At 36.2% G+C, this 11,302-nt stretch overlaps 1 pseudogene; it reads right to left on the reverse strand.

Annotated features, from left to right (window-relative positions):
- Positions 1 to 6,274: 6,274 nt before the first annotated feature.
- LOC107672961 (prolyl 3-hydroxylase 3-like) overlaps positions 6,275 to 11,302 on the reverse strand; it is a 6,091-nt pseudogene continuing 1,063 nt past the window's right edge.

Genomic DNA, 11,302 nt, shown 5'->3' on the forward strand with positions numbered 1-11,302 from the left:
AAGTCCACCTGCTCCTGTGAAATAAGGTCTTAACAGCATAACAATGATTACTGTGACTTTATTTATAATCCAAAATTAATGAATTCACATTAGCACATCACAGCGGCTTTCATTTGTGATATTCTTGAGCGTTCAGAAACGAAGAACAAAACAATAAATAGATTTTCTGCTGAAAACATCACAGAGACCCATATTAGACATTATTGATGAGGTTTGGTTCTCTCAATACTGTTATCTATAAAGATTTTGCCCTTCACTTTGGATGGTTCACCCCAGTTTGCTTGTACAATTAGAGTGTTGTCATTCGCCTTAACGAACAGCATTTTTAAAAGAACTATTATGAGTTAGTTTGAACATCATGTCTTACCTTACAAAGAAGATTAATGTAGGCTATTTCCTTTTATTGAATTGTTTATTGAATCTTTGTGTCTCTCCTGAGCTCTCATGTCCAAATGACTTTTGCCTAAAATTAGTTTGAGAGGAGAAAGCGAGAGGTCAAAGGGTGTGGATGGGAGAGAGGTGGACCAGTGGGAAGGAGCTGCCCTGTAATGGACATCAGTATATATTCCTGTTCTGGAACTCAAGGTAAACACCATTCCTAGAGTTTTTGTAGTTGTCGTCAGTGTGAATTAAACGGCAAGGTAATGTTATCACCAGTAAGACCGTGAGCACCAAACACCATAACCAGAAGATACTAATAAGTCAAGTCAAGTCAAGTCTGCTTTATTGTCAATTCTTCCACATGTACAGCACATACACACAGAGAATTGAAATTGCGTTACTCTCAGACCCTTGGTGCATACAGATAACTATATACAGTATATATAATTTATTATTTAATTGTATGCAAAATATTGCAAACAAAATATCACTACAGTGTATTGTTTGGAGATGCAGTTTATTTTCTGAGAAAAAAATGTAAAAGTATCTGGTAATATTTTGTCTATAATCCAAGTTTCTCAGTTAATCCAAGTATCTCATCTTTTTTTTCTTTTTTTTTATTTGAAGTCCGCATCTTTTTACTTTGTCAGCACACATTACTAGTCTAAGATGATCAACAGAAAAATTAGTTTGTCTTCATAATCCTTTGCTCAAAATTCCCCTCTGGGATGGTGTTCCCAGTCTTCTAATGAGAAGGCCCAGAACATCCTAAATAACTCCCTAACAACCGTCAGTCTGATTGTAAACTAGAGTAAAAATCAAGCCTCATGCTTTAATATTGAATATTTTTTCTCATTCAATATTCCGTTTATATCAGAAATACATCACAATGCTAAAGTCGGCCGCAGCTTTGTACACACTGACTTTAAAAACATTATCACACTTGCAATGGTAAATCACAGCTCTTGCCCATGTGATATTTACTTCATGATCATTGGAATGTAAATAGAAATTAAAGAGGAATTTGACAATGTGCTGTTTCATACTAAACGGTCTTATTTCAGAACAAACATCACCCTTTCATGTACATTTAAATCAAATAGCCATTGTTCACTGGTTTAAAAATAATCAGAGCAATTCTTGGTGTGCAAGTTTCCTAAAGAAAGTGTCCAAGAGGACTAAAGATGGACACACTGTGAAAAACCTGCAGCTGTGTGATTACATTGAGAAACCCAGGTTAAACAAATGTCTCAAAATAAAAAAGCCATGCTAAAAATGTATGAGAATGGACCATCGACTGCTCCATTATCACTATTAATAGCCATGCTCTTCAGCATTGGACCAAATCCTGCACACACCACCAGCATGATGTGTAATGTTATATGTTACCATGAGGGAGAAAGAGATTATTCATTAATGCATCTCGGTGATAGTCAAACATCGATGGAAACAGGTCAGAAGGGTCTTAGTCATTTACCTAGGAGGCACATCCATACATCTGCTCTGCTCTTAAACTCTTAACTGTTTTCCAGGACTGCTGAGTATCAGATGCATAGGATGATATTAACACCTTATGAACCATTAACCATTCTATCCTCTATTTTACAGCTCAGTGTAGATTCATTCAAAAACAGAGGATCAATGGCTAGAGTAAGTAAGGCAAGGGTCTGATTTTTGATGCATTAGAGGAGGGTCAGTGATATTAGGGTTTGGGTGTAATGGAAGGGGCTTCGTGTTGGGATGGGGAGTCGAGGTATGAATGATTACATGATTTCTTGCCTGGATTATTATTCCATACTCTAAATGGGAGATTTGTGAGCTTCATAAACAAATGCACTCATTTATGAAGGATTATCTGTAATCTCGCTCTCCATCTCTCTGCCCCACCCTCTTTCTCTCTCACTCGTTCCATCAGTCCATCACCTCCCCTCCTCCCTCTCTCCGCTCACTTGTTTTAATGTACTGTTGTCTAGATGTATTAAACACTTGTACCTTCTGTCTTTTTTGTCTCGGTTTTGATTCTGAGAAACAATAATTAATGATAAATTAAAGGTGTGCACATTTGAGCTGATAGCTTTGTCAGTGGTCTTGGATTTATATTGGCACCTAGTGGTGCGGATGCAGTATTAGAAAAAAAAAAAAAAACATGAGGCAACTCACTCCATGCTAAATAAATTAGCGTTTAAGTTTACTGATCTTATGTGAGTGTAAAAAAGTCACCCAAAAAAATGTAGATGTAGTTTGTTCCTTGAGTAAGATGTAGATGAGTTTGTTCCTTCATTGGATCAGATTTGGATAAATTTTACATCACTTGCTCACCAATGGATCCTCTGCAGTGAATGGGTGCCTTCAGAATGAGAGTTCCAAGTTCTGGAACTCAAGGTAAACACCATTCCTAGAGTTTTTGTAGTTGTCGTCAGTGTGAATTAAACGGCAAGGTAATGTTATCACCAGTAAGACCGTGAGCACCAAACACCATAACCAGAAGATACTAATAAGTCAAGTCAAGTCAAGTCTGCTTTATTGTCAATTCTTCCACATGTACAGCACATACACACAGAGAATTGAAATTGCGTTACTCTCAGACCCTTGGTGCATACAGATAACACTAACAGTAGAACATAAATACAGATGTTCTACTGTTAGTGTTATCTGTATGCACCAAGGGTATAACCAGAAGATACTAATAAGAGAGAGAGAGAGTTTAAATCCACACTGCTGAGATTTTAAGGGAGGTCTTTTGAATCAAATCTGCTCTCATCTGATTATTGACTGCTCTTTGCATCTGGATAAGAGCTATGGGGAGGGGGATAGATGGATAGAAACAGAGAGAAAGAGAGCTGGGAATGGGTGTGAAAGTGTGGCCTAGCCATCGTTTGTTTTTGAGTTTTCTGCAAATGACTTTGTTGAAAGAACAGTCTGCCATAGTATTATGCAGTCATTACTTTGTATGGTTAATTCGTTATACTATGGTTAATTATTAGGTCATTCAATATAATTCGAAATATTTTTTAATATGTGCTTTAAAATAAGTTATAGATTTATTTTTAGTGTTTTTGTTTTTTAAGATAGGACAGTATTGTAGACAGGAAGCGAAAAAGAGGGGAGATGGGATAGGGAAAAGTTCACAAGCCGGGACTCGAACTCTCGACACCTGATGTGCAACAACGCTATATGTCTACGCACTGCCCACGAGGCTATTGATGTCAACAATATGTGTGTTTTTTAAACATTAATTACAATGTTGAGAAATGATTAACTACAATTCTGTACCACTGTCAATCTGATATCTTAAAAACATTTATGCTACATAAAATGAAAAAAAATAAATAAATAAAATGTCGCTACAGCATAAAACAAACCAATAGTTTGACGGATTTATAGCATAGAACTGATTGACATTTATGTTATGGTTTGGATCTGAAGTTCAAATTTCCTGGTGTAATTCATTATCATAATCTTAACTTTGTCATATTCTTAAGTAAAAACTAAAGCAGTAGCAAAACATATAAAAGACCAAAAATATAGAACTGCAAAACTTCATCACTTACCTGTTCCTCTGGGATGTTTCTCCACTCCATTTGTATTTCTTATTCCTTTCCAACTCTCTATCCACTTGCCTTTTTCTCAGGACAGTGTTCATTCAGGTCTTCTGTTTACGCCCCTTTTGATCCCCCTCTCTCTCTCGCTCTCTGTAAATTCTGTGATGCTTTTGTGATGGGCAGATGAGGATTGGAGGGGATGAAGTGAGATCAGGGCTGAAAGGATAAAGCCTGGGATGGAGCGAGCCAGAGGGAGGGAAATCTGTTAGGACAGGAGATCCTAACTAAATAGTGGAGAGAATCAGGTCATGGGGTCACATGACAGAAAAGCAGGTGTGTGAAGGGCCAGGTGAGGGAGATTTTACTTTTTTTTTTGCAGATGATGCATATCCATTCATTTTCCCTGTTTAGGAAATAATAAACAATGCAAATCTTGGCTAAAAGTAGAAATTTGCTTTGAATAGTGTTCAGCTATGGATGGTTTATGGCTCTATAATGGACTGAAAAACCTACAATGACAAAGTTGTCGAACTAAATATCCCAGGTCTGATCCTAAAGATCTGCATTGATGATACATCCATAAACTTTGAACACAGATGTCTCTGAAAACCAAAACGTTTTTTTTTTTTAAAGCCACCAGATGAGGGTCATGGTTACAGTGGCCTATTAGTCATGAATGAGCAGGCAGAACATCCACAACATTCTCACATGTCAGTGTGATGGAAGAAAGCTGAAAAAGTAAATAATGGACTGGAGAGACATTTCTATGTATGGAATGATAAGCGGATTCAGATCACTGGGAGCTGGTGTTGCGTACACCTTGAAAACTTTAAAAATTAGCAATATTTATACTTGTTATAAATATTCATACTGAGGTGAGCAGAAGGCTTTGTGATTTAACAGCAGCATAATATGGTACCCTAGGTACACTATGTTTTAATCTTAAGAGTGTAAACACTATTGTAACAAAACATAAATAGCTCATCGCTTCAGGAACAGAAATGCGTGAGGACCATGAGAGAATTTTGTGCAACAAAAGAGTTTAAAAGCCTGTGAACATGTAAGGCTTTGCTTAAATCAGTTTTAGTGTCCTGATTTAGAACTATCTAAACAAACTATCATTATCGTAAATATAACTTGTCCTCCCCCACCTCACTGAACCAGACAAAACATCACAGCATGGTGGATAAAATCATCACCCGATTTAGCAAGGAGGGGGGACAACGCGACCCATGGGTGAAAAGGATTATATTCTATTAGGACAAAAGGGAGTGGTTTACTTTTGCATGGATGAACATTAAGGAAAGGTTATGTGCTGCATTAGGTTCAGTGTCATGTAAAAAGCCCTTTATTGTAATGTAGAGTTAAGATGTGTGCATTTATATAGGATTGTCTATGTGTGTGTGGGTGGACCAGGTTTTGCCTACATTATGGGGAGCAAATGTCTCCACAATGAACTTGAAATCAGCTAGATTTTGGGATCAGCCACCACTATGCCTTCAGAATGAGAGTTCAAACAGCTGATAAAAACATCACAGCAGAAGTGAAGTGACATGTGGCCAAAGTATGGTGAGCCATACTCGGAATTTGTGCTCTGCATTTAACCCATCCAAGTTCACACACACAGTAGTGAACACACACCCGGAGCAGTGGGCAACCATATTGCTGCAGCACCCGGGGAGCAGTTGGGGGTTCGGTGCCTTGCTCAAGGGTCTCACCTCAGTCGTAGTATTGAGGGGTGGAACAGAACGCTGGTTATTCAGCGTGCCCCCCTCCCAGAAGTAACGATTTTAAGTTAAAAACATCTTTGATTCATTTGTTTATTACAAACACGTGTTTTTTTGTGATGTTTTTATCAGCTGTTTGAACTCTCATTCTGACGGCACCCAATTCCATTGGTGAGCAAGGGATTTATACTAAATTTCTCCAAATCTATTCAAATGAACAAACTCTATTAGGACAAAAGGGAGTGGTTTACTTTTGCATGGATGAACATTAAGGAAAGGTTATGTGCTGCATTAGGTTCAGTGTCATGTAAAAAGCCCTTTATTGTAATGTAGAGTTAAGATGTGTGCATTTATATAGGATTGTCTATGTGTGTGTGGGTGGACCAGGTTTTGCCTACATTATGGGGAGCAAATGTCTCCACAATGAACTTGAAATCAGCTAGATTTTGGGATCAGCCACCACTATCCATGAAGAAAATGGCTTAATAAACATGCTATGTATTGTCTTAATGAAAATAAAAAAAAAAAAAGTTTCTGTTTAGATAGGTAGGAGAAAGTAAATATCATTAGTGCTATAGAGCAATAGAAGTCACATATACATATACGGTGCCTTGCTCAAGGGTCTCACCTCAGTCGTGGTACTGAGGGGTGGAACAGAACGCTGGTTATTCAGCGTGCCCCCCTCCCAGAAGTAACGATTTTAAGTTAAAAACATCTTTGATTCATTTGTTTATTACAAACACGTGTTTTTTTGTGATGTTTTTATCAGCTGTTTGAACTCTCATTCTGACGGCACCCAATTCCATTGGTGAGCAAGGGATGTAATACTAAATTTCTCCAAATCTATTCAAATGAACAAACTCATCTACATCCTTGATGGTCTGACGGTGAGTAAATTGTCAGCAAATAAAATTTTTTGGGTGAACTCTGCCTTTATGGGTTAATAAAAAAAAAACTTTTCATTTTTAATATGTAAAAAAAAAAAAAGAATGCGGAAAAAAGTTTAATACGCCATTTTAGTGCCACGTAAAATATTTTTTTTTTATAAATGTTAGATTATGAGATTAATGTCATAATATTTTGAGAATAAAATCAAAATGACAAGAATAAAGTTGTAGCCATATGAGATTAAACTCTAAATATTTTGAGAATAAAGTCGTAGCAATATGAGATTAAAGTTGTAGTATGAGAATAAAGTAAAAAAAAAAAAAAAAAAGTCGTAGCAATATGAGATTAAAGTCGTAGCAACCCTGCTGAAAAAAAAAAAGAAAACCTTTTTTTTAAGGCCAGTATATTGCGTGAATAACATTAAGTCATTTGAAAATTCTGCCACATAAAACATTCTAAAGGTTGAAGTGGGCTCCAACTCGTTAACTTAAGTTATATTGTTGTCTTTTCTGAGGTAAATACGTTAAGTAACTATTCACAAGCTATTTCATTCACGGTATAATAAATGATTGGAAATAATATTTCAAGTCTTCAAATCCATTCATTAGGCCTATTTGTAGCACTCAGCCAGCCAGTAATCGCAATAAGCTTTGTGCTTTGTTGCTTTTAACACAGGCCACCGGAATTTCTCCCGGTGCTCCCATTTGTGTGCACAATATATACTCTCTCAAAATATTATAACTTCATTCTCGTTATTGCTACGACTGAATTCTTGTAATTTCGACTTTATTCTCGTAATCTTATTTTTAATTTATGTGGCACTAAAACGTCATTGTACAATAATAAATACTAATTATAAAGAAAAATAATAAATTACTCCTTGAACTACATAATTAGCCATTCGTCGCTTTATTCTTTTATTGTAAAAAATTATATATAACCCAAATCAAAACAGACATACTGAAACAAAGGCACAAACACATGCACACACTCTCACACTTATAAAGACATAACCTGTGAAACAGTCTGGGATAAAAATAAACTAGTGTTCATGAAGAGACAATGAGGCATTTGATGTCCATGGATGTCTCTTTGCTGATTGGCTCATTCATCAATTTAGGTCCCCACCGTGACACGAGTCCCCATGAGTCTGTGTGTATTCAGGTTTAAGTCCCCACCAGAATAGAAAAACAGGTACACACATACACACACACACACACACACACACACACACACACTACAGCACAGGATGGAACAGTGCTTGTACCTGCATAAAATCCACTGTCATCCATTTCTTCCACTTTTTCTCCCTGCTTTAGTTTCTCATGAAGTTCCTCTTTCTCTGCTCTGAGAAGAAAAAAAAGTTTGAATCTGCCAGGAAATGTATTTCACCAAATCCTTTCATCCTATAATTTTTTTCTATTTTTCTGTCTCACCTCCAGGTTTCTTGCAGAGATTCTGGCACAATGTCCTTGGGTGTCCACAGATCCCGATGGGGACAGAGAGTGAGACTGAGACCTATTTTGGCTAGTTTCAGAAAGGAGAACAAAAGATCAGAGGTGCAAGACAAAAAAACAAAAACAAACTCAAGAACAGCATAGAGGTATTTACCGGGTCACTGAATTTAAAGTCCAAGTTTGCCATCCCAAAGTACAGTAGTCTCTTCTCTTGCAAAGCTCTGCTGACATACTTGTCAATTTCCTTTGAGAAAAAAGATCAAGTGGTCATTTAAATTCTGTATTGATCTGGACCATTGACTCGTCTATTCATCCATCCAACAGACTGACCCATCTATAAATGCAAACATTATTCTTTCTACCCCATCTCCCATGCGTCACAGTTACTCCACCAGTCCATGCATCACACCTGCATGGGGCCTGTTTCCTGAGCCTCTGTGTCGCCCTCTAGAGTCTGAGTGTAGAGCTCCAGATTACTAAGGGAGTCTGAATCTGTGCGGTAAAAGAGCAGCAAGGAGCGCAGGGTCTCTACCGCCCCCTTCAGGTCACCAGCTGTGGGACACCAGAGAGGTAACTAATAATTTATTTATTAGCCAAAAAAAACTATACCTTGGCAACTAACTGAAGTAAAAATAAAAAGTTTGCAGTACTAAAATGACTAAAAAATAAAATGTAAATAAAAACTAATAATAAAACTAATAAAAACAAACACACATAACAAGAACTAAAACTCAGAATAAATTTAAAATGAAAATATAAAAATAAAAACTAATTCAAAATATTATTAAATACTATACTAGTATAGAAATAATACAAACATAACAATGCTATTCACATCCGATTCATTAGATAAAGAATGTAGAGTCATTAGAACGTTACAGTCTTTGACACTGGCATTGAAATTGTATACAGATCAGATATTATAAATAAAACATAGGAAGATAAAAATAACTATAAATAATGAAATAAATTGCAAATTTAAGTTCATCAGGAACCATGGTGTTTACATAAACTTTATTCAACCAAGTGGAATTATGTTTTTGAAAAGGAAACAAAATAAATATTTCCAAAAATAAACACTGAAGAACAAAGATATAATAAATAAAATAAATAAATAATTAGTAAATAATCCAAATAATTTGTGCGTAAACATCAATGTAGGAAACATCAGTGCTCGTATTTCAATGACATCTGACCTTTGAACCGTGCAATATGTAAGCGCTCGAGCTGTAAGGGCAGGAAGTCCTCCAGAGCAGAAACCCTTCTAGGTCACGTTGACACTAAGGTCACACACATCTTTTTGCATGACAGCAAGGAGAGAGAGAGGTCTGAAGCAACAGAGAAAGACTGATTTCACTGAACTGTTATATATAATTACCAAAATATGCCATTAATGGTGCAACACACTATTTAAACTCTTCTTTTTATAAACAAGTGAATTATTTGCAAATAAGACTGGATTTGACTATTCCTTGAAATAATCTGACTTTATACTACTAATAGTGGCTGCAATCACTTGATAGACTTGGTACATAAACATCCTTTTTCACCTGCAGCTCTCTCATAAACGCCCTGAATGGTGTCTGGCTCCTCCGGAATGACCCGTGACGCCATCACACATTGAGCTCTGCACTCTTCTGTCTGCTTGAGCATCTCATTCACACACTCCTTCCACTTCTTCACTGCCTTCACCCAATCAGATGAGCTCTCAGCTAGAATGGCTGCATCATACATCTCCTAAAAATGATAAACAATGTTACAAAAAGATGTGGAGATGGTAGAGTAACTGAGAACAGTGGTATACAGGACAGCTAATGTGGTTAATTTAAAAAGGAGTGAGAAAAAGAGACGAGTGAGGATAGTGAAGTGTAGAACAAGTATATGATTGACAGACATTGACATTCTCCAGATATCTGTCTCAAAGACAAAAGACTGCTCGGCCAATGTGGGAAGAAATCACCAAAATAACACCCTGCACAACACACTCGAAACCAAAATAACTGTTATGATTCACAAAGATGCAATTACATGCCCACAGATATGAGAGCTGCTCAGACATCAGTATGCGCACTGAGCACATGCAATACAATTCACACAATTTATTTTGTAATGACATTTGCAACTGTTATTTTAGTATTATTTATCATCAGCTTTAAGATTTATTTTCATCCTCATACACAATTTTCCAAAATAAATACATACATAAATACATGATGTTACATCTTAACTGAAAAAATGGTCTGAAGCCTTTTCTTATTTTACCTATCCTTGTTTCATTATTTTTGAATAATATGTTTGTATTATTATTCTAATCACTTCAACTAATTTTAAACTATACCAAACAGACACAAAAGCAGTTACTTAAGAAAACATTTCTTAAAATTTCTTAAGCCTGTCATAAATAACCGAGTTACATTTTTCATACATTGTTGACATATACAAATGATTAAATGATTATGTACTTTATATTCATCATTATAGTATTTTGAATTAGCTTTGATTTTCAGTTTAACAATTTTCAGTTCTCATTTAAATTTTAGTTAAAATTTTAATTATTGTGCTTTTGTCATTTTTTATTAGTTCTTTTAAATATTTATTTTAAGTGTAATTTTTTTAGTTTTGTTCATTTTAGTACTTCAACTTGAGTTGCCAAAGCATTTCTCATTTTTTTTATTTTTGTAGTATTTTTTTAATCTAATATTTAGATTTTATTTTGTTTCAATTATCAAAAATACTTTTTTTAAATTGTTTTAGTTTTAGCTAACAATAAAAACACTTATCTGCAGATTGCAGATTCTCTTCTGTTGAACTCACCCAGTGTTGCTCTCTGTCCTGGAAGGACTCTTCTTTCACTCCTAACATTCTTCTGTACTTCTCGAGGTTGTTCCTCATCTCCAGGTGACTCGGATTGGCAACAAAGAACGTGTGAGCAGCTGAAGCTGCTTTGGCCATTTTATCCAACTGTATAAAGGGGGAAGACGGATTTTAAACTTACAAAACAGACCAGGGCAGGTTTACCCAGACCCTTGCCCGTGTGTTGCCTGATTTCACATTTAAAACACTATGATTGGTCATTTTACCTTGTAGTAGGTGACTTGCAGGTAGTTGTAAGGGTTGCGTGTTCCAAATTCATACTCAATGTCTGAAGATACTGGGAGCAGAGCAGCAGGAGAGACGCTTCGACCCATACAGAACCTCACACACTCAGCCCGCACCTGGATCCAGTCTAGTATCCCCAGGTCCCAGAGAGTAAAATCCTTTGTCCACACACACACACACACACACACACACACACACACACACACAC

The sequence above is a fragment of the Sinocyclocheilus anshuiensis genome, unplaced genomic scaffold (genome assembly GCF_001515605.1).
Source record: "Sinocyclocheilus anshuiensis isolate Anshui unplaced genomic scaffold, SAMN03320099.WGS_v1.1 scaffold248, whole genome shotgun sequence".
Lineage (NCBI taxonomy): Eukaryota > Metazoa > Chordata > Actinopteri > Cypriniformes > Cyprinidae > Sinocyclocheilus > Sinocyclocheilus anshuiensis.